Below are 22076 nucleotides of genomic sequence, written 5' to 3' on the forward strand. Positions count from 1 at the left end.
GGGTTACTTACAGGAGTCTGGGGGACCCTTAAACAGCTGCATCACTGCATATGTCCCACACCATCATGGATGACGTCTTCATGGAAGGTGCATCATAGAGCCCCTCCCTCCCTTAACCTTTCCCTTTGCTCATGTACACTAACTTCAGCTGAGGGAAACCTGGAGTAAGTAGCACCTGGAGTGCCAGGTGGCTTTCCTCTCTTCCCCTTTTATTAGCTCCATCACCATAGACTTTTCTCTTTTTGTTGCCATGGCTACCTGGCTTGGATATTCACTATTCCATCATGGTGAAGGAGTGACTACATTATGCTCAGAAAAAAGAGGCTGGATTGTTTGAGGAACCCCAGTTGAGGCCATCCCGCCCTTGTTCTTGTCCCTCAACCTTCTGTCCGTGTTGGAGGATCCTGATATGCAGACTTCATCCCTGCGGACAGCCTGTGCCATCATTGCGGGATTCCTGCACTATCTTTTCCTTGCCTGCTTCTTCTGGATGCTGGTGGAGGCAGTGATGCTCTTCCTGATGGTGAGAAACCTGAAGGTGGTGAATTATTTCAGCTCTCGAAACATCAAGATGCTGCACCTCTGTGCCTTTGGCTATGGGCTTCCAGGCCTGGTTGTGGTGATCTCTGCCAGCATACAGCCACAGGGCTATGGGATGCATAATATGTGAGTGTCATTTTCTTCTTTTTGAAGATCTTGCTCCAGGCTTTGTGATGATGGCTGTACTAGCTACCTTAATGGTTTCCATGGCAAAAGTACCTAAAATAATAATGAAATTAAGGTATGAAGGTTTTACTTAAGAACATTTGAAGGGGAACAATCTATCATGGCAGAGAAATCAGGGCAGGAACTCAAGGTAGGAACCTGGAGTCAGGAACTATGGAGACATGATGCTCTCTGGAATGCTCATAGCCATGCTCATTGAGCTGCATTTTACAACCCAGGGCCACCTGCTTAGGAATAGTGCTGCTCACAGTGGGCTAGGACCTCCTTTATTGATTAGCATTGGAAAATAACCCACAAGTATAGCCACAGGCCAATCTAATGGCGGCAATCCCTCAGTTGGGATTCCCTTTTCCCAGGTGACCCTAGTTTGTACTGAGTTAACAAACGTTAACTGGCACAACATTCAAACCACAAAACACTTATGCAGCCACTAGGAGCAGTTACTCTAGCAGTGATGTTACCGATGGACCAGATGGAAACTCTTCACTCTACCCAGAAAGATAATGTGTATAGACAAGGAGAAACATTCAAGGGTGGAAGGTGTGGGCCCTTGGGTATTCAAGGCTGGTGCAGATACCTATAGCTCTCAGCCTCAGGAGCTAGGCATCTACAGGTCCAGGCTATAAAAGTCAGAGATTTGAGGCTCATAGTACTCAGGTTGGAGGCATTATAGTTTCATTTCTCTTGTTCTGATAAACTATTTTGACAGGAGAGAATAGGATTTATTTTAGCATGTAGTTCCAGGTGGTAGTCCATCATTATGGGGAAGCTAAAAAGCAATATCAAAGAGCTGGTCATATGACATCCACAGTGAAGAACAGAGAAATAAACACACGCATGCTCACTTGCTTGTTCTCAGTTACATTTCTCCAGTTACATGGTTTAGAATCCCCAGAATATTGAATGGTTCTGCTCAGAGTGAGATGGGTCTGTCCACATCAATTAAATTGCTTCCAACTGACCCTGCTGATCTTCATCTTCCCAATGAGGACATCTCAACTTTCATGTCATTTTTGGGTGCCCCAATGAGTTTAATTGGGATTACTTATAGAGTATGGGTGAGGGATTATTTCCAGGAGTGTGGGTAACTTGCCAGAGCTGCACCACTGAAGAAAGTCTCTCTCTCTGTGTCTCTCTCTGTGTCTCTCTCTGTCTCTCTCTCTGTCTCTCTCTCTGTCTCTCTCTCTGTCTCTCTCTCTCTGTCTCTCTCTCTCTGTCTCTCTCTCTCTGTCTCTCTCTCTCTCTCTCCCAGCAACTAATAGCTGCCTACAGATCCTCAGGGAGAGGTAGGGCCTTGTGGTGTGCTAAGTTAGCTGTGTTCACATGAGGGCGTATGCTTGGCTGGTAGTCCATTTCTCAAGGAAGCTGGGGTTCCGAGGAAGTGTGTAATAGCTGTCAATCATATAGTCAACTCAACATGGACACCAATATTTAAACTTATTAAAAATATTAAAATGAACCCTTGTAATTGGGGCTTATCTTGACTATTAAATGCTGGCATAATAGCATTTTACACTACTCTAACAATGCTCAACTCTCGCTGAGCCATAGGAAGGGGTAGATCCTCTAGTTTTGTTGGTATCAGGGCTACCAAATTGTTCACTACATAGAAGACTCACACTGTCTGAGTTTAATTTCCCAGGAAGAGACTATCTAGTTGGGCTATTTTTACTATTTTCCTAAATGCATAAATAAAACCTGCTCAGACTGCATAGTGCTGCTTGTATGTTTGCTTTCAGGACTGGCCATTTAATACTGGATAACCAATTGGTGTGCTCTTCCCTGGAGACTATGTCTCCCGTGTTTATCCTTCTTTAGTTGACAGCAGTTCTTTGTTGAGGGGTGAGATCTGGTGTATTTTCCCCCATAGGAAGCCTGTGAACCACAACAGTGATGCCAGGCAGGATAACCCTACATGTGCAACAGTGGTCTCCACACCTTGGTAGTAACCAACAGCTCTCCAAGACCTGTTCTGGACTTAGGATCTGCTCAACAATAGGGAAATCATGCCTGGTACTAGAACCTTCGTCAGTTTCCTAAAGGCTAGTGAAGTCTCAGATATTGAAGGATAACCAGTACTTTACTAAATCAGCATAATTTCTAACCATATTCTAAACATTTGTTCTTTTGAACACAGATAAATGTAGTCCTTACCCCTCATCAAGGAAACCTAGCAACTTACAATAGACAGGACCATTATAGAAAACCACAACCAATCAAAATGCAGAGTTGTGGGGCCCAGTCCCAACTGAAACATCTACAAAACACTGCTGCACCTAAGGCTCAGGGAACATTGAAGAAGAGGGGGTGGAAAGCTAATAAGACCCTAGTATATTTCTTAGTAAAGAATGGTGAGTAATCAGCTCTCACTGGAGGAAATGTTGGAGCTGGGGCTCGAGTGACAAAGTGTATTAGTGGAGCGCCGCATGGAGGAGGAAAGTTCTGTGAAAGTTATGAACCAGTCATCAGCCTGAACTCCATCCTAGGCAAAGTCTCAGGAGTATTTGCCCATGGTGTATCTGGGCTCATTTGACACTGGTATGCTCCACCCCACCAGAAGTGCTTCTAAATGCATCTCGCCATGCAGTGTTCTGCAGAATGCACAACTGCCAGGGCAGTGTGGTGAGACAAATGCTCATGCCTCCTGTGTTTTCCTCTACAGCTGTTGGCTGAATAGAGAGACTGGGTTCATCTGGAGTTTCCTGGGGCCAGTCTGCATGATCATCATGGTAAGGAAAAAATGTGTTCAAGTGCATTTGGTGACCAAGGAAAGCCAAAGTTAAGAAGTGTCATCACACTGCAAAGTCTATTACTCTCAAAACTCATATGATTCTTGGTTCTTGAGATTTCACCCAGGTGGCTGTGATTTCTCTGTCTGTCACTTTTCAATCATGCTCAGGTACAGAAACATCTAGAAGGTACAACAGCCCTTCTTGTTCATGCTTTGTGTTTTAGGGGAGAAATAGATCCATCAGTCTCTTCTAGGTCTAGATGCTGAATGGAAGACAAGGTAAAAAGAATTTAACTACACTTAGGATATACAAGCGGGAAGATATCTGTCAGTCTGATGTTAGCCTGGTCTACATAAGAGATTAAGTTTTAGACCAGCTAGGGCTACATTGCAAAATAGAAAGACACTGCACTCAAAAGAAAATAAGGAAGAAAAGGAACGAAGTGAAGAACAATGGTCATGATTAGAAAAACTGAGATGAGAAATTTTGAGAAAAAAGCAGAAAGAAACCTAATGATATTTGAAGATGTTGAGTACTGTTTTGGTTCCATTACTGTTGCTGAAGTAAAATGCAGGCAAAAGCTTATCAAGGAAAAAAGGGTTTATGTCAGTCTTCAGGTCTATCCTGGCTGGATTTATGACAATTTGACACATGCTGAGAGTCACCTAAAAGGAGGGAGCCTCCATCGAGAAAATGCCTCCATACGATCCAGCTGTAGGATATTTTCTTAATTAGTGATTGATAGGGAAGGCCCACCCCATCGTGGGTAGGGTCTTTCCTGGGCTGATGGTTCTGAGTTCTATAAAAAAGGCTGAGCAAGATGGGGGAGCAAGCCAGTAAGCAGCACCCCCATGACCTCTGCGTCAGCTGCTGCTTCCAGCTTGCTGTGTTGTTTGGGTTCCTGCCCTGACTTCTTTCAATGATGAACAGTGATGTGGAAGTATAATTCAAATAAACCCTTTCCTCTGATACTTGCTTCCTGGTCATGACGTTTCCTTGCAGCAATAGGAACTTTAAGACAAAGCCATAGTCCATCATTGCAGGAAGTCAGGGTGGGAATGCAAGGAGGCACTTGAAATAGAAGCCTGAGAAGCATTGCCATTTGCTGGTCCAGGCGTGGACTCCTGCTTAGCTTGCTTTCTCAAACATGCCAGGACCATCTGCTGTTAGAATGGTACCTCCCACCCTGGCATGGGCTCCAACAGAAGATAGCAATCAAGACAGTGCCCCACAGACATAGCCACAGGCCAGTCTGACCCAGGCAGCTCCTCAGTTGACACTCTCTCCTGTGGTGACTGTAGACTGTGTCACACTGGCTGTCAAAGTCAAATGTGGCAAACATTATCTCTTGCTACTTTCCTTCTCTCAAGCCTCTACTTCTTATGAAGTTGTGTTTCTGCTCTCACCCCAGGTTCTTTTCTCCTTGTGTCATTGGTATCTTATTCTAGATCACAGAAAGACTATCTATGATTCTGGATTGGCAGAATTAATGTAGTAAAATGGCTGGGTTTTATTATCAAAAGTAATCTACATATTCAGTGAAATTTCCATAAAAATAATTCACATATCTATAAAAACTACCCAAGAATTTACATAGAACTATAAGAGATCAGAAATAACCAAATAAGTCATCAGGAGATGATGACTGGAGTTGTCTCAATACCTGACCTCAAATTATAGTGCAGTTGAGGCTGGAGAGATGGCTGCTCTTCCAGAGGTCCCAGGTTCAATTCCCAGAACCCACATGGCAGCTCACATCTGTCTGTAACTTTCAGAGCTCTGACACCCTCACATTGACATTCACGCAGGTAAAATAATAATGAACATGAAACAAAACTAAATCAAATTATATTGCAGACCCACAGCGACAAAGGCAGCCAGATACTGCCAAACAACAGATCACACATACACACACACACACAAACAGGTATGTTTGCATATATGTATATTACAACAACTAACAAAAAAGATCATGAATTTGAAAGCGAGCAAGAAGGGACTGAAGGGAGGAAAGGGAAGGAGAAAATGATTATAATTATAGTCAAATACCCCCCCCAATATACCATTACCAAAGAAACTTAAGGGAGAAAGGACATATTTGGCTCACAGTTCCAAGTTACAGACAATCATTGTGAAAAATCAAGACCACAGGAAGTCAAACAACTAATCACATCACACCCACAGTCAAGAGCAATGAGCAATGAGCTCATGCATACTGTGCTCAGTTCAGTTCCTCCACTCTCATATATACACAAGCCTCTGCCTAAAGAATGGTGCCACCCACATGGCCGAGTCTTCCCTCTAGTCAAGATACTTCCCATATGTATACTTAGAGACCACCCTTAGACAGTCTCTTACAGGTGTTCCTGGAGGCTGGCCTTCTCCTAGGTGTTGACAATTAATACCAACCATCAAACCACTTTGAAGAGGCTGAGGAAATACCTTTGAAGAGAATCAACCAACTCTCTTGTGTCATAATCTATAACATCAACCTTGGCTTCAATTCTAATTTAATAGATGGTGGAAATGAAAAAACAACAACATGGGAACAACAAAGACAATTTGTTGCAAGGTTGTTTCATTGTAATACAGGAGGTGCATATAACTGTGACAGTGTGGACTCAGGAGCAGGGAGGGACCAGTTTCACTGCATAAGAAGTGTGCTTTGGATGCTGTAGCATGGGGAAGCAGCAGGTCTACTAAGTACAAGTGGGGTGTCTCATGTGGTCAGTCGGGAGTAATGATGGCTTTCTGATGCTCATCCTAAACTGGAAGCAGAGGCATCAGTTGGGAAGTCATCAGTAACTGATTCAGTCCTGCTCATTTGGATCTGACAAATTCAGGATCGAAGTCTGGCATCCTGGATGGGTTACTGGAGGCCAGATTTCTATGTCAGATTGGTTATGATCAGTCTATGTGTCTGGTCTACCTACCCTCTGCTTGACCTTGCAGATCAACTCTGTTCTCCTCACCTGGACCCTGTGGGTGCTGAGGCAGAAGCTCTGCAGTGTCAGCTCAGAAGTCTCAAAACTCAAGGACACCAGGTGCAGCCTCTTTCTGACTTTTGCCCCTTTGTCTTCCTTCTTCTGACAGAGCCTCACCAGCCACTTTTCTGTATATATCATGCGCCTATGCAGGTACATGCATACTATGACATACATGTAGGGGTCAGAGGACACCTTGGTATTTTTTCCATCTTGTTTGAGATAGAGTTGCTTGTAGTTCATCACTTTATATGCTGGGACATCTGGCTCAGTCCTCCTGTCTGTTCCTCCCTTCTCAACACAGGGGCATGGGGATTACAGAGTACACATTTTGCACTTGACTCTGTGGGTCCTCAGGATTTGAACTGAGTTCCTCACAATTTGTGCACCAAGCAGCAATTTACCCATTGAGCCACCTGCTGGACTGTGACCACCTTTTGTATATTCATGGTATTCAAGTGATGGGGCTTGTACAAAATAGCAGAATCCAGGTGTCAAACTGCCTATTCCATTGATGCCATTTATGATTTGTGTGACATTACATTGGTTACATGACCTTCACAAAGCTCAGTTTCTTCATCTGTAGGGAAATAATAGTAATATGTTTTTCTTTAGGTAGGTAATAAGCATCACCACAATTGCTGGGAACACCAAACCTTCTATAGATTGTCAATACATTCAATGTGAGCACATGCACATGAAAACATGGACATACATGCACAATGCATGCACATAAACCATGGATATATATGCATAATGCACACACACATACATGCTCATACAGATACACATGAAAATATGGGCGTTGTATTAGGGCTGTGTAGAAACACCATGACCACAGTAACTCTTATAAAGGAAAACATTTGAGGTGGCGTGTTGAGAGGTTTCTGTCCCACCTGTTCCTTCAGCTGTTTAGTTCCAAAGAAACACACACAAAAGTCTACATTAATAATAAACTGGTTGTCCTATTAGCTCAAGCTTCTTACTAACTAACTCTTACATCTTAAATTAATCCATAATTCTTGTCTGTGTTAGCCATGTGGTTTGGTACCTTTATGTCAGTGAGACATTCTCATCTTGCTTCCTCTGCATTTAGGTGATGACTGCAGACCCAGCCTTTCCTCTTCCCAGAATTCTCCTGCCAATACTTCCTGCCTGGCACCTGTCCAATCAGCATTTTACTAAACCAGTACAAGTGACAAAACTTTATAGAATACAAGACCATTGTCCCACAGTAGCGGTGGCTTTCAGTTTCGGAGGTTTAGCTTATTATCAACATGGTGGGGAACATGGCAGTGTGTAGGCGGACATGGCACTGGAGATGGAGCTACTACATATTAATCCCACAGGCAGCAGGAAGTAGACTGTGACACTGGAAGTAGCTTGAGCATAGGAGAACTGAAAGCCCACCCCCACATTGATACACTTCCTCCAACAAGGCTATATCTACTCCAACAAATTCACACCTCCCAATACTGCCACAACCATTGTGGGCTATTTTCTTTCAAACCAACACAGATATGCACACACATGTACACCTACATGGATGTACACATACATACATGCACACACATTCTTACACACATGAACTCATAGATGCATACATACAAATGCGCACATAAACACAGACAAACATGGACATATCCACAAATATAAATGTGGATACATGCACATATACATACAAATAATACAAACATGCACACACACACTCCCACACCCAAGTATACATATACATGCATGCACAACATGCATACACTCTCATGAGCACACATGTAAAAACCCATACACTCAAATGTAAATACACGATGCACATTCACACATGCATTTTCAGCCACACAAAGCACATATATGCATATAAAATGCACATCTACCCACATACATACACACGTGAACATACACATGCATACATGCATTCACATACACATGCACACATACCACACATATGCATACACAGAGATACACACACACCACACAGAAATGTGAGAAAACACTAATATTTTGAAATGTCTGTCTATTTTGAGGCAGATTCTCCCATAGGACAAGCAGGTCTGAAATCCATGATTCTTGGGTGCTAGGGTTACAGGAAGTCATATGGTCTGGCCTGGAATCTTTTTCTCTGGCTAGGGAGACAGTGTGAGCCCCTGAGTCATGTGGAAAATGTGAGGTACGGGGAAGGTGAGTGTCTCACAAATGTTTAAGAATTAGTGAATGAAGCAATCATTCCGATTGGTCCTGAGCCTGGAGCATGCTCAGCACAGCAGGTGGCCACTCACTCTCCTTCTCTTTTCCTTCACACTGTTGTCACCATCGTATTATCTTACAAAACAGCTTCGACTTTACATGTTCTCTGTCTCTCTCTTCTCCCATCTGTCTCTCCTAATCTAGTCTTGATATCTAAATAAGTTCACTTAATAAATGGCATTTGCCTAGATTTTTATTTATTATGAAGTTCATAGGATTTGCCCACACTTGTCAGCTATCAGTGCCTCATGCCCCTTTATGGCAGCATTGAATGGCCATGCCTCATTTTCTTTATTCTACATTTATCTGTTTTATTCTACAGTATGGCCGTTAGCCATAAATACCATGTCTGATATACCTTATATTTACCTATAATTATTATATTCATTTATATATTGAGGAATATTTGGCTATTGTCTTCCTCAGGAGGGGGAAAAGAGAATAAGTACTTCTCATATACAGTGTTTCTTCTATTATATGTGTACATTTCATTTTTAAGATAATAAAAGGATTTGGAAGTACATAGTAGTGATGGTCGCACGATGAGTGACTATACTTAAGTCACAGAATCACAGTTTATGTTCTCAAAATGGTGAATTTTGTCTGAATAGAAGAAGGAACTCTTTGTATTTTGTAACCATGGGTTTACCTTTCATATAATGATGTCTAAGGGTCTGGACAATGGGCTCTTATAGCCATTCACTGCTAAACTAAAATCTACTCAATACATACACCCACAATTTTTGAATCCATGTGTATCTTTGGACAATAGCATTTTAGTTGCCCATAGGACTTGATTTATTTATCCTGTATCATCAAATTTCACTCTGTCTGCATCCCCAGCATGGTGCTGAGCCAGCTGATGTCATCCTCAGACGGTGCTAGGTGTTTCCATGGAGACCATACCAGCTTTCAGGACAATTTCTTCTGTTCACATTACCTTCCAGGTTGCTTACCTTCAAGGCCGTTGCCCAGATCTTCATCTTGGGCTGTTCCTGGGTGCGGGGCATTTTCCAGATTGACTGGATGGCAAGCACCATGGCGTACCTGTTCACCATTATCAACAGCCTGCAGGGGGCCTTCATCTTCCTCATTCGTTGTCTGCTCAACCGCCAGGTATGGGGCTGTCTACTTCCACCTTCCTCTCTGCATAGAACCATCCACTTCCTATGTCTGAAGCAGACCCACTTTCTTATCTAGAATTCTGTGTTGTGTATGCATGTGTATTGTATGCATTTGTGTATATGTGTATGTAATTGTGTGTTGTACATGTGTATACGTACATGTGCTCTTGTTTTCCTGGAGACTAGAGACTGACATTTGGTGTCTTTCTCCATCATTTCCCCCTCACCTCTAGTACTTTATTTAAATTGGTATGCACATGTGTGTGACCTTCTCTTGGAGAAGTTTGACCAAAAGAAAGGCAAACGGTGAATTCTCCGCTTGCCTGCGTGTGCTTCCTGTCTGACCTACATGTGCTATATGTTGGATCTGTCCGTATTGCCTGCGTGTGGTGTCTATCTGTTGCGCCTCTGTCTAACAAAGGGACAAAGGGACCACTCTGTGTTTACTGGAAAAGGTCAAGGAATTACTTATAGAAGTCTTTCATGGAGTTTTACAAGGGGAGTAATTACTTTACTGACCACAGCTGACCTAGGAGAGCACTCAGAACTGCAGATCTTATCAACCTGTATCTGTGTGTTTTTTCTCCACATTTAGGGGATATTTGTTTTTCTTCAGATTATGTTCAACCTGTTTGCTGTTCTCAGCAAATGATCACCACAACACACACACAACTCAACACCACACACACACACACACACACACACACACACACACACACTATTCTAGGCTCGGGAAAGGGGAGAACACATAATTAATGATTAAAGCTATGTCTTTGGCTTAGATTTTACAAACTGATAACATGGGCAATCCAAGGCTCAGTAAGGTTAGCCACATTGTCCTCTTAAAGGCAGGGTAGAATTAGGCAGGCTTGGCAATGGTAGGAGAGAAGGTTGAGCACACAGTCTTAGATGATTTCAAGGTAGATTATTAACCTAGTTGTAAGGCTTGGGAAAAGTTCAAGGTCTCCTAAGGCAGAGGGTATTTACAGAAGAATCTGTCATCGTAACTATGCACATGAGTGTAGTGCCTGCAGCAGCCAGAAGGGGCACTGGATCACCTAGAGATGGAGTTGTGGATGTTTGTGAGCCTCCTGTCATAGGTGTTTACAACCAAACTCGGGCCTTCTGCAAGAACAAGGCACACTCTTAACCACCGAGTCTCTTCTCTCTAGCTCTTCTAGCTTGTCCTTTGAGACAAGGTCTCTTGCTGAACCTGGAGCATCAGTTGAGCTAGATTGTCAGTCAAAGCCCAGCAAGCATCCTTCTGTCTCTGCCTCCTGATTGCTGATGTGTGAAACCATCTTCATTCCCCTCTGAATTTTCTCTATTTTTGACAATTTTATACAAGCATACAATAAACTGGGTTCATATCCACTCCAATTCTTCCCCCAGATTCCTACATATTCTTCTGAACATGTTACTCAACCAACTTCATGTTTCATGACTTGAAAAACCCTACGAGGTCTAGTTAGTGTTTTCCATATATGCATGGTGTGGGGACACCCATTGGAGCATATCCCCAGAGAAGGAAAATTTTCTCTGTCTCAGAAATGATCAACTGGCAATCATTTCAGTAAGGGGAGGGGCCTGCAGGTCTTTTTCCCAATCCATGTTATGATGTGGCCGGCTTGATCTTGTGGAGGCACTGGCAGCTGCTGTGGGTCCATGAGTGTGATAGCCTTGTCGTTTCTGGAAGACAGCATTCACAGCACCCCTCCTCCAGCTCTTACATTCTTTTTACCTTATTTTCCATGTTGTTCCCTGTCCTTGGTATGTGAGGTGATGCAATGTCCTGTTTAGGGCTGAGCACCATACTCAGCTTTTTTATGTCGGTGCTGGAGATCCAAACCCAAGATCTCATGTTGTGCAGCAAACTTACTGACTGGTCCAATCCCGGCCTTATTTACCTTGCTTTGTTATGTCTCCCTGTCAGGTACGGGATGAATATAGGAAAGTCATCACCAGGAAGACTGAATCCAGCTCCCATTCCCAGACTTCAGGGATCTTACTGACATCTATGCAATCCATTTCCAAGATGGTGAGGGAATGACTATGTGTTTCCCACTGATATTGACTAGAAGGGGCACTGTTGCTCAGCAAACTCAACAGTGTCAGTACTGCTGGCTGCTAAGTGTGCTCATGTACAACTGTTGGATGGGGATATTAGAGCAGGCTGCCTAGGTTTACACCCACCTCTATGACTTATTAACTGTGCAAACTAAACAAGGTGAGATCTATAGGTGAAAAGACAACATACATGTTAAGGATTTCATCCTAGCCAATGACCTATGAGGCTATCAAGGAGATGGTCTTACTGGTTCAAAAGGATGTAATAATTTGCATTCTCAGGTTTTGTGGCCAGCCTTGCTGCCAGGTAACAGATAGGTGGATTAGTCACAGAAGGTGTCTCAGCTACTTTTTTCTTGTTGCTGGAACAAAATACGTGACGGGAGGAGCTCAAGGAAGGGAGTGTTTATTCTGTCACAGTTCAAGGGTACAGTGCATTATAGAAAAGAAATCAAAGTAGCAGGAGCACTATGGATGCTAGAGAGTGACAGGCAGCAGCATATTAGGGCTCTAAGGAGAATTCGGGAGATTCTTGAATGGACTCAGGTGAAGGCAGAGGTTCTACAGTGTGTGGCTGAAGACTGACTTGCTGTACCCATAGAATGTGCTTGCAGCCAGGCCACCTCTGGGTCAGCTATGGAGGTTAGAAGACAAGAATATAGAAAATCAACTAATGTTAGTTCTAGGAACCAAATTGCGTTGTTTTGGGAATTGTCATTGCTCAACAAAAATGAATGAGCTTTACAAAATGGTGAGACTATGACCATTTATAATTCCAGAAACTTTTTCATGACTTGAGCAGAATTCAATAATGTCTGTCAAGTGTTGAAAGTGTGAAAGAAGTGAAAATTCAAATGAGGTTATCAATTTTAAATGAAAACCTATAGAAACCAAATAACCACATAAAGGAAGAGGCCTACTCCTATCCATGCTGTGTTACAGCGCTGAACAGAAAGGTATCCTGGTAGTCAGTAGCCAAAGAATGCCTATAGCTCAGAGGGAACTGTATCCTAGCAGCAAGAAGCCAAGGAAAACCTGTAAGCATTATGTCTCTAAAGGGAAATGTATCCTGGCAGTTGGAAGCCAAGGGATACCTACAGCTCTGAAAGGAAAGGTATACCCACAGAAGTCTTACATCTCTGTTCCAGTGTGGGGGGACTGTCTCCCCAGCAAAGTGTTAAAGTCCTTGTTCCAGGAAAGGTTTCCATAATGCAAGTCTAACATCTTGGTTCCTGCATGAGTGGTTTCTCCATCAGGGTTGTCACAGTTCTGTTCTTTGCTCTGGAGAGATGTTCGCTCTAGCAGGGGAGGGTTTCCCAGCCTGATTATCACAGCTCTGCTCCACGATGCTCAGCTTCCTTGGAGTGTAAAATTTCTGCTACATCAAGGGGAAAGTTTTCTCATCCAAAGTGTTACAGTTCTACTCTGCCCTGCTCCACTGTGCTCTGTCTAGAACCTTTACAGCTCTGCTGGGCTCTGGCAAAAGTTGTTACATCTCTGCTCTACCCTGTTTTGGTGAAAGAAAATTGTTACAACAAACCTCACTCAAGAGACTTTTGGAGATGGAAGAATACAGGAGAGTGGTTTCCTCTGCCAGGATAGAAAAAGGCAGCCCCAAACTGAACAGGTAAAAGATTTATATAGAGTTTCTTAGGGGATAAACATTCCAAAGTGAAGATTTTCAGGGTGGGCATGGGTAGGATCTCATTTCTTGAGCTTGGAATGAGTTCAGAGATTGTTTGGATTTCATGCTTTGGGTTTGGTTTCCATGCTGAGGGATTGGTTGGATTTCAATTTCTGAATGGGTTAGGGGCAGGGTGTGTTTTCTTGGCTCTGGTCTCAGGTCTAGGGTGTTCTTTCACCAGCCTCTTTTACTATACATCCCCCCATTTTTTGTTTATAATTAATCAACAAGGGCTTGAAATGGGGTGTCATTATCATTAGACTTTTTCCTGTTGAATGGGGCCATTGAGGTTCTTGGGCAATCCTTATTTTTTTGTCAGGATGTAACTGGATATTTCAGGTCTCTGTCTCCATTCCTATGGGTTGCGAAACCTGTAATAGAAACTGGTTAAAAGTCTGGTTTATAAATCTTTTGGATCTGATGTTGAAGAAATATAGACAAGAAGTTTATGAGACAGAGTACAATCAGTGGGATTGTTTTTATTTTATTGCCTTTTATTTATTTTTTAAGTTAATTAGATTTTTTTTAAAAAAAAACAAGCTATCCTATTTTCATTTTACATACCAATTCTAGTTCCCATTCTATCCCCTCCTCCCATTCCCTCCACCTGCACTGTGAAAACATCACCCCATCCACTCCTCAGAGTGGGTAAGGAACAATGCTTTGGGGAAGGTCCAAGGCCCTCTCCCTACTCTATCTAGGCTTAGCAAGGAATCCATCCAAAGAGAATGGGTTCCCAAAAAGCCAGTGAATGCAGCAGGGATAAATCCTGGTGCCACTGCCAGTGGCCCCACAGTCTGCCCCAGCCATACAACTATCACCCACATTCAGAGGGTCTACTTGGTCCTATGCTGGCTTCTTCCCTGTCTGGCTGGAATTGGTGAGCTCTCATTAGCTCAGCTGAACTGTTTCAGTGGATGTACCCATCATGGTCTTGACCTCTTTGTTCATATTCTCACGTCTCACACTCTTCAGCTGGTCTTTGGGAGCTCAGCCCAGTGCTCCGCTGTGGGTCTCCACCTGTTTCCATCAGTTGTTGGATGAAGGTTCTATGATGATATTCATCAATCTGACTACAAAGCAAGGCCAGATCGGGCACCCTCTCCTCTATTACTTAGGGTCATAGCTGGGTCATCTTGTGGATTCCTGGGAATTTCCCTAGTGTCAGGTTTCTTGTTAGTCCCATAATGGCTCCCTGAATCAAAATATCCCTTTCCTTGCTCTCATCTTTGTCTTTCTTCCTTCTCAACTATCCCATTTCCTCAAGTTCTCCTCCCCACTTCCATTTTTCCCTCCTCTTTCCCTTCCATTCTCCTTTCTCGCTATACCCCATACTCCCAATTTTGTGAGGTGATCTTATCTATTTCCCCTTTCTAAAGTGGATCTAGTATGTTTTTCTTAGGGCTCACCTTGTTACTTAGCTTCTGTGGGATCATGGACTATAGACTCATTATCCTTTGCTTTACAGTTAGTATCCACTTATGAGTACATACCATGTTCATCTTTCTGAGTCTGTGTTACCTCACTCAGGATGGTTTTTTTCTAGTTCCATATATTTGCACACAAATATCAAGATGTCTTTACTTTTTACCCTTGAGTAGTAATCCATGGTGTAAATGTACCACATTTTCCTTATCCATTCTTTGGTTGAGGGGCATCTGATATTTTCCAGGTTTTGGAAATAAACAATGCTGCTATGAATATAGTTGAACAAATGTCCTTATATTAAGGTTGAGCATCCTTTGGGTATATGCCCAAGAGTGGTATTGTTGGGTCTTGAGGTATGTTGATTCCCAATTTTCTGATAAACCACCATACTGAATTCCAAAGTGGTTGTACAGGTTTGTGTTCCCACCATCAATGGAGTAGTGTTCCCCTAACTCCACATCCTCTCCAGCATAATCTATCATTAGTGTGTTTGATCTTAGCCATTCTTACAGGTGTAAGATGGTATCTCAGAGTTGTTTTGATTTGCATTTCTTTGATGGCTAATGATGTTGAACCTTTCCTTAAATGTCTTACAGCCATTTGAGATTCTTCTGAGAATCCTGTGTTCTGTACCCCATTTTTAATTGAATTATTTATCTTACATGTGGTTCCAAGCTTTGAATTTTCAGATGAATGTTGTTAATTTCGAGTGTCTGTAAAACTCAAAGCATGAAATGGATCATAGAGGAGAACAGGCCTGGAGGGAAGTGGGATGGCAGAGGAAATGCACTGTGGAAGGGTAAAGAAACCTTGCAAGTGGAAAGTTTTCATCAGCGATGGGAGAAGTATGATGGTGGGGAAAGGGTTAACCAAAATTAAGCATGGAGGAAAAAATCCTTTTGGAAAAATACTACATTTGAAGTCCTTTAAAACCATTTGAGGGGCTGGTTAAATAGTTTAGCATGTGAAGGTGCTTGATGCCAGCCATATGCTGTTGAGTTTGATGTTGGGAAACCACATGGTAGAGGTAAGAGTATGATCCAGAAAGTGATGCTCTTGACCTCTACACATGTACCGTGGTTTGCCACCAAGCCTAATGAATGGAGTTGCATCCTTGGAAGCCTAAGTAAAACAACCAAATGAAGGAGCCCTGCATGCATGGGTAACGTTTCTCCCAAAGATTAAGTTGACTAAACAAAGGTTCCAATACTGTGAGATAGTTTCCTCTGAGCTGTGAAGTAAGGGGGCTCCTGTCAAACATTACAGGCTGCTACCAATGTCCTCATTTACACACGAGAATTAGATTGGTGGATGATTCTGAACACACTATATACTTGGGATATAGGACATTTAAAGGTCATGTTGCATCTGTGCTGGATAGCTTCCACAGTGCTAGAAGCTTTTATGCAAGCTACTGGATGAGGAAAGTTGGCAATGATTCTACCGACCCTGCATGTGACAACTTGCCTGGCAAGATATTCTCCGTGTGATAGTGTGTTGACTCTTATAGGAACAATAAACATTGTGATTTGATTTTAGGTCTACCACGCAGTAGGGAACTCTTGGCTGGTTCTGTAAACCTGGTTCATAGCCCAATGACTAAGGCCATGGTGATGTAATATGGAAATCTCTCTGATTCTAGAGACTGGAACCTTTGCTGGACATCACAGCCAGAGTTCATAACATGCTTTGAGGTCATTTAAGATATAAGGCTGCTATCTTACTGTGTACTCAAACTGATTGTTAACCCACTTTTAAGAGAACAATGTAACAATGACCACTACTTTCCTTGTTCTTCACGCATAGCCACCTTTTACAAACTAAACTAATACTTAAGTAATCTTATTTTCTTCTGTGCCCCCTGATCCAGAACAAATTTGTATAAAACAGCAAACATAGAGGTTGAAAACACTCTTAAATGAATATCCACCAAAACAATTAACACAGCAGCATTACTGGGCAAACATGGTGTTTGTAATGTTTTTTGTTGTCTGGGTGAGTTGGGATCAGTTGCAGTTATTACCTTCGTCCCTTGTAAGACTCCACAAATGATTCTATAAAGTATCCCACTCCTTCCCCAGGTGATTCTTATGGGGAAATTCAATAAAAGAGTGAGCAACAAAAGGGGCAGACACACATTTACACACAGGGACAGATGTAGGGACAGACATAGACTCAGACAGGAGAACAAGCACAGGGACAGGCAGACTTCAGAAAGGCACAGATTTAGAGTCATGCAACAGACAAAGAAGGGAAGACAGGGAACATGTAGAAAATTCAAATCTGAAAATGAATCCCAGTGGAAGTGCTTTTATTTCTTTCCTTAATGCCACACTGAAGAAGTATTGGTGAGCCTGAGTTAATCACTGATGTGTTGAATCCACACAACAGGCCCTCTGTTGTTGTTTTGTTAAACTTACATAGAATCAAGCTGCCTTCTACGTACTCTTGCTGACACCTATACATTTAAGCAACTTTTTTGATGTTAATTAATTAATTAATTTATTTATTAAAGATTTCTCTCTCTTCCCCGCCACCGCCTCCCATTTCCCTTCCCCTCCCCCAATCAAGTCCCCCTCCCTCCTCAGCCCAAAGAGCAATCAGGGTTCCCTGCCCTGTGGGAAGTCCAAGGCCCACCCACCTCCATCCAGGTCTAGTAAGGTGAGCATCGAGCAACTGTGATCCCTAATGAGAGATGTTTCTTTAGTCAATGGGCTCTGGTGAATGCATAGACTCACACCTGGCCGAAGTTTAGAGAATGCATAACTGTGCAGTTCTCAGACCTCAGCAAGACATCTGAACTACAACACCCTCCAAGGCTCAGGGACTACTCTGGAAGAGAGAGGCAGAGGTTGTAGATGGTTTCTGTAAAATGGTGTCAAGGACACAATGATCATCACACACAGGAAGGGGTTCTTAAGGCCCCACCCTCAGTGAGGGACTTTTCTTAATGTGGCTAGGGGATGGGATGCCATAAAATTACAGGAAAAAGTAAATTCACATAAGCAGCCACACTTTAACTCTTTGGATTTTAAAGCCAATAGAGTAGTTTGGGTGGTGCTTTTTACTTATGTTAGAGTTGAGTATGGAAACCTCAACAAGGCTGGTCTGTGACTTAGAAAATCCACTAAAATTCATTGATGCCTATTATTGAACTCCAGTTCCCAAACTGTAATGGCAGTCTCAGATACCCAGAAACGGGCTCAACCTGGACTTTGGAGGATATTTTGGAGGATAGATAAAAGCCAACATCCCTTAAAAACTTGTGAAGTTAATTCCTCTACCCAAAGGTGTCATTTCTCTTATCACTGGAAGTAGGGAATATTGGCTGCCTGTGGTGTCTATTACCATAATAAGGTACAGGCCGGCCTCCAGGCTCCTTCAGTAGCACAAGTACCTGCTGTACAGTTCAAAGTCCATGCTAGTGTTCTAGATCTTCTACCCTCCTGCCCTCCCCTAACCTTCCTCTAGTTCAGAAGAATCCCTACCCCAGCTTCTCATTTTCTTTCTAAACCTATCTCTCTGTCTCCCCCTGTCTCTATGTTCCTCTCCCTCTTTCTGTGTCTCCTCCTCTGTCTCTCTCCCTCTGCCTCTCCTTTTTCTTCTTTCATAGTCAGGTGTTCAGCCAACATCTGTTTGTGGTCTGTCTGATTTGATATGCCACTATCTTTTCTATCTCTGATAGGTATTATAGAAGCTTTCTCCTTAAACATGTCACCAAGACATCATGTCAACAGTTTGTACAATACCAAGAAACAGTTTAAAATATTTTTAAAACATTTTAATGAAAAAACTATACTGGAATCAGTATATGTGGTGTCAAGAAATATTTAACAATAAACTTTGACAATTTCAGGAATATTTTAGAAAATTTATATTGTTGACATTGCTCCTCATAGGCTTCAGCAGCAACTAAAAAGAAAAGCAAGAATTATCAGTAGTATCAAGAACATCATTGGTGGCAGCATCAGGATGAGCAGTAACAGAGGCATCACCAGTAGAATCTTATGTAGTGTCATGTCACAAGGAATGCCATTGTATTTAAGAAGTGGTGACAATGTGGAGCCTTATTTCATTGGTTTTATTCTCACATGTTGCTTCTTTGGGGGTGTTTATTTCCAAAATGATGCTATCCACATAAGTCACAGTTTATGGACAGAGAAAAATAGAAACTAATATCTAACAGTTACATTTCTCTGCTTAGCTATTCAGACAACACAAGTTTCATGTTAGATGTATTTTCAATATGATTGGAAAAGATAAGCATTTTTTTCTAGTTTTAGGTAATGGCTAAAGAGTCCTATATATAGCACAAAATTTATTTATGATATGTATTGGTGCCAAAGAGAATTGGATTTCTAGTGCATAAGTCATCATCTATTTTAAACCACTGCTGTGGTCGGACTTACCTTCTTAAACTCATTTTAATGCATGTCACATGTTAAATTAGGTTGAATGCCCACCGCATCACTGTTGATACAAATCTCAGAAACCATAGTCCAGTGGTTAACATCAGCAGTGCCATTGTTGCTTCCCAAAGTGGCAGAACCTTGGAATGAGTTGCATAGTGGGTGTATTCAGCTGGATTGGTAGCGCTGAAATACTCATTAGCACTCTGAGGGTCGAAAGCGTCACCTGGCACATGAACAAGAGCAGATTCCTGATCAGTAGTGAAGCTATCACACTTATGTTCTCTTCGAAGCAAGTTTCAAGAACAGGGTCAGAATGTTGTCGAGGGGGAGAGAACGAGGAGGAAGGAGAGAAAATGTCATCCGCAGATTACAGTACCTACAGCCAAGCTGCAGCCCAGCAGGGCTACAGTGCTTACACAGCCCAGCCAACTCAAGGACGCACAGACCACCCAGGCCTATGGGAAACAAAGCTATGGAACTTATGGACAGCCTACTGATATCAGCTCAGAGCACTGCCACCTACGGGCAGACTGCATATGTGACTTCTTATGGACAGCCTCCCACTGGTGATACCACTCCAACTGCCCCCAGGCATACAGCCAGACTGTTCAAGGATGTGGCACTGGTGCTCATGACACCACCACTGCTCCAGTCACCACAACCCAAGCCTCTTGTGCAGCTCAGTCTGCCTATGGCACCCAGCCTGCCTACCCAGCCTATGGCCAGCAGCCAGCAGCCGCTGCACCTGCAAGACCACATGATGTAAAGAGCCCACTGAGACTAGTCAACCTCAATCTAGCACAGGGGGTTATAACCAGCCCAGCCTATGGTATGGACAGAGTAATTACAGATATCCAAAGCACCTGGGAGCTACCCCATGCAGCCAGTCACTGCACCTCCACCCTATCCTCCTACACATCTTATCCTACACATCCTATCTTTCTCTTCACAGCCAACTAGTTATGATCAGAGCAGTTAATCTCAGCAGAACATCTATGGGCAACCGAGCAGCTATGGACAGCAGAATAGCTATGGTCAACAAAGCAGCTATGGGCAGCAGCCTCCCACTAGTTACCCCCCTCAGACTGGATCCTACAGCCAGGCTCCAAATCAATATAGCCAACAGAACAGCAGCTACGGGGAGCAGAGTTCATTCCGACAGGACCACACCACATGGTGTCGGGGGCAGGAGTCTGGAGGATTTTCCAACCAGGAGAGAACCAGAGCATGAGTGGCCCTGATAACCGGGAGAGGAGAAGAAGGGGATTTAATAATGGAGGCATGAGCAGAGGTGGGCGTGGAGGAGGACGCGGTGGAATGGGCTCTAGAGAGGAAGGTGGCATCAATAAGCCCGGTGGACCCATGGATGAAGGACCAGGTACTGATCTAGGCCTTCCTATAGATCCTGATGAAGATTCTGACAACAGTGCAATTTATGTGCAAGGTTTAAATGACAATGTGACTCTGGATGATCTGGCAGACTTTGGTAAGCAGTGTGGGATTGTTAAGATGAACAAGAGAACTGGGCAACTCATGATCCACATCTACTTGGATAAGGAAACAGGAAAGCCTAAAGGTGACGATGCCACAGTGGCCTATGAAGATCTGCCAACTGCCAAGGCTGCTGTGGAATGGTTTGATGGAAAAGATATTCAAGGAAGCAAACTTAAAGCTTCTCTTGCCTGAAAGAAGCCTCCAAAAAATAGCAAGTGGAGTGGCATGCCACCTCATGAGGGCAGAGAGATGCCACCACCACTCTGTGGAGGTCATAATAGCCGAAGAAGTCCCAAAGGAACCATGGGTCACATGGGAGGCATTGGAGGAGAGGAGGGGGCTTCCCAACACGAAAACCCTGGGGCTCCTGAGGGACCCCCTTGTGGAGGAGGAAATGTCCAGCACTGAGCCAGAGATTGGCAGTGTCCCATGCTGGGCTGTGGAACCAAGAACTTGACCTGGGAACAGAATGCAACCAGTGTAAGGACCAAAACCTGAGGGCTTCCACCCGCTACCATTCCAACCTTCAGGATGTGATCGTGGCCGAGGCGGCAGTGGTGCCATGCAGGGAAGAAAAGGTGTCCTTATGGATCGTGGTGGTCCTGGAGAAATGTTCTGAGGTGGCAGAGGTGGAGAGAAACGTGGCTTCTGAGGTGGCCATAGCTTGGACCGAGGTGGACTTGGTTGAGGAATACGACATGGTCCTGAGGATCTTTCTGGACCATTGATGGAACCCATGATAGAAAGAAGTGGTGGACCTGGAGGTCCTGGAAGGCCTGTGTAAATGGAATAAGGTGAGCACAGTCAGGAACTTAGAGACCAGCCATACTAGAGAGACCTGAGGAGCTGCATGGATGACCAGATTTATTTTTTTTACACCAGAAAATATTTTAAATTTATAATTCCATATATATAATGTTGACCACAACATCATGATTATTACTCTCTGTACTTTAGTATTTTCACCATTTCTGAAGTAACATTAAAACAAGTTAAATCCTAGTGAGCAGAGTTTTTTATTTTTTTAAAAAATGGTTGTTTTAGACTTAGCAATGAGAACCCCTTGTGAGCATACTCAGTATTGTTGTGGACTACCAAGGGAGCATCAAATTGTAACAAGGTTCATGGTTGTGATTGTTTTCAAAAACATTCCAAATGTTTATTAACTGTCAAACTAATGTTGC

The 22076-nt window shown here is 43.1% G+C and overlaps 1 long non-coding RNA gene and 1 pseudogene across 1 annotated transcript; both read left to right on the forward strand.

Moving 5' to 3' along the window:
* Positions 1-439: 439 nt before the first annotated feature.
* LOC142833123 (uncharacterized) lies at positions 440-6499 on the forward strand. Its single transcript, XR_012907329.1, has 3 exons — positions 440-666; positions 3389-3455; positions 6411-6499. It is a non-coding gene; the product is annotated as an uncharacterized LOC142833123 (long non-coding RNA).
* Positions 6500-19751: 13252 nt separating this feature from the next.
* Positions 19752-21674, forward strand: LOC142832675 (RNA-binding protein EWS pseudogene; annotated as a pseudogene).
* The last annotated feature ends 402 nt before the right edge of the window (positions 21675-22076 follow it).

This window comes from Microtus pennsylvanicus, chromosome 12, assembly GCF_037038515.1.
Source record: "Microtus pennsylvanicus isolate mMicPen1 chromosome 12, mMicPen1.hap1, whole genome shotgun sequence".
In the NCBI taxonomy this organism is placed as follows: Eukaryota; Metazoa; Chordata; class Mammalia; order Rodentia; family Cricetidae; genus Microtus; species Microtus pennsylvanicus.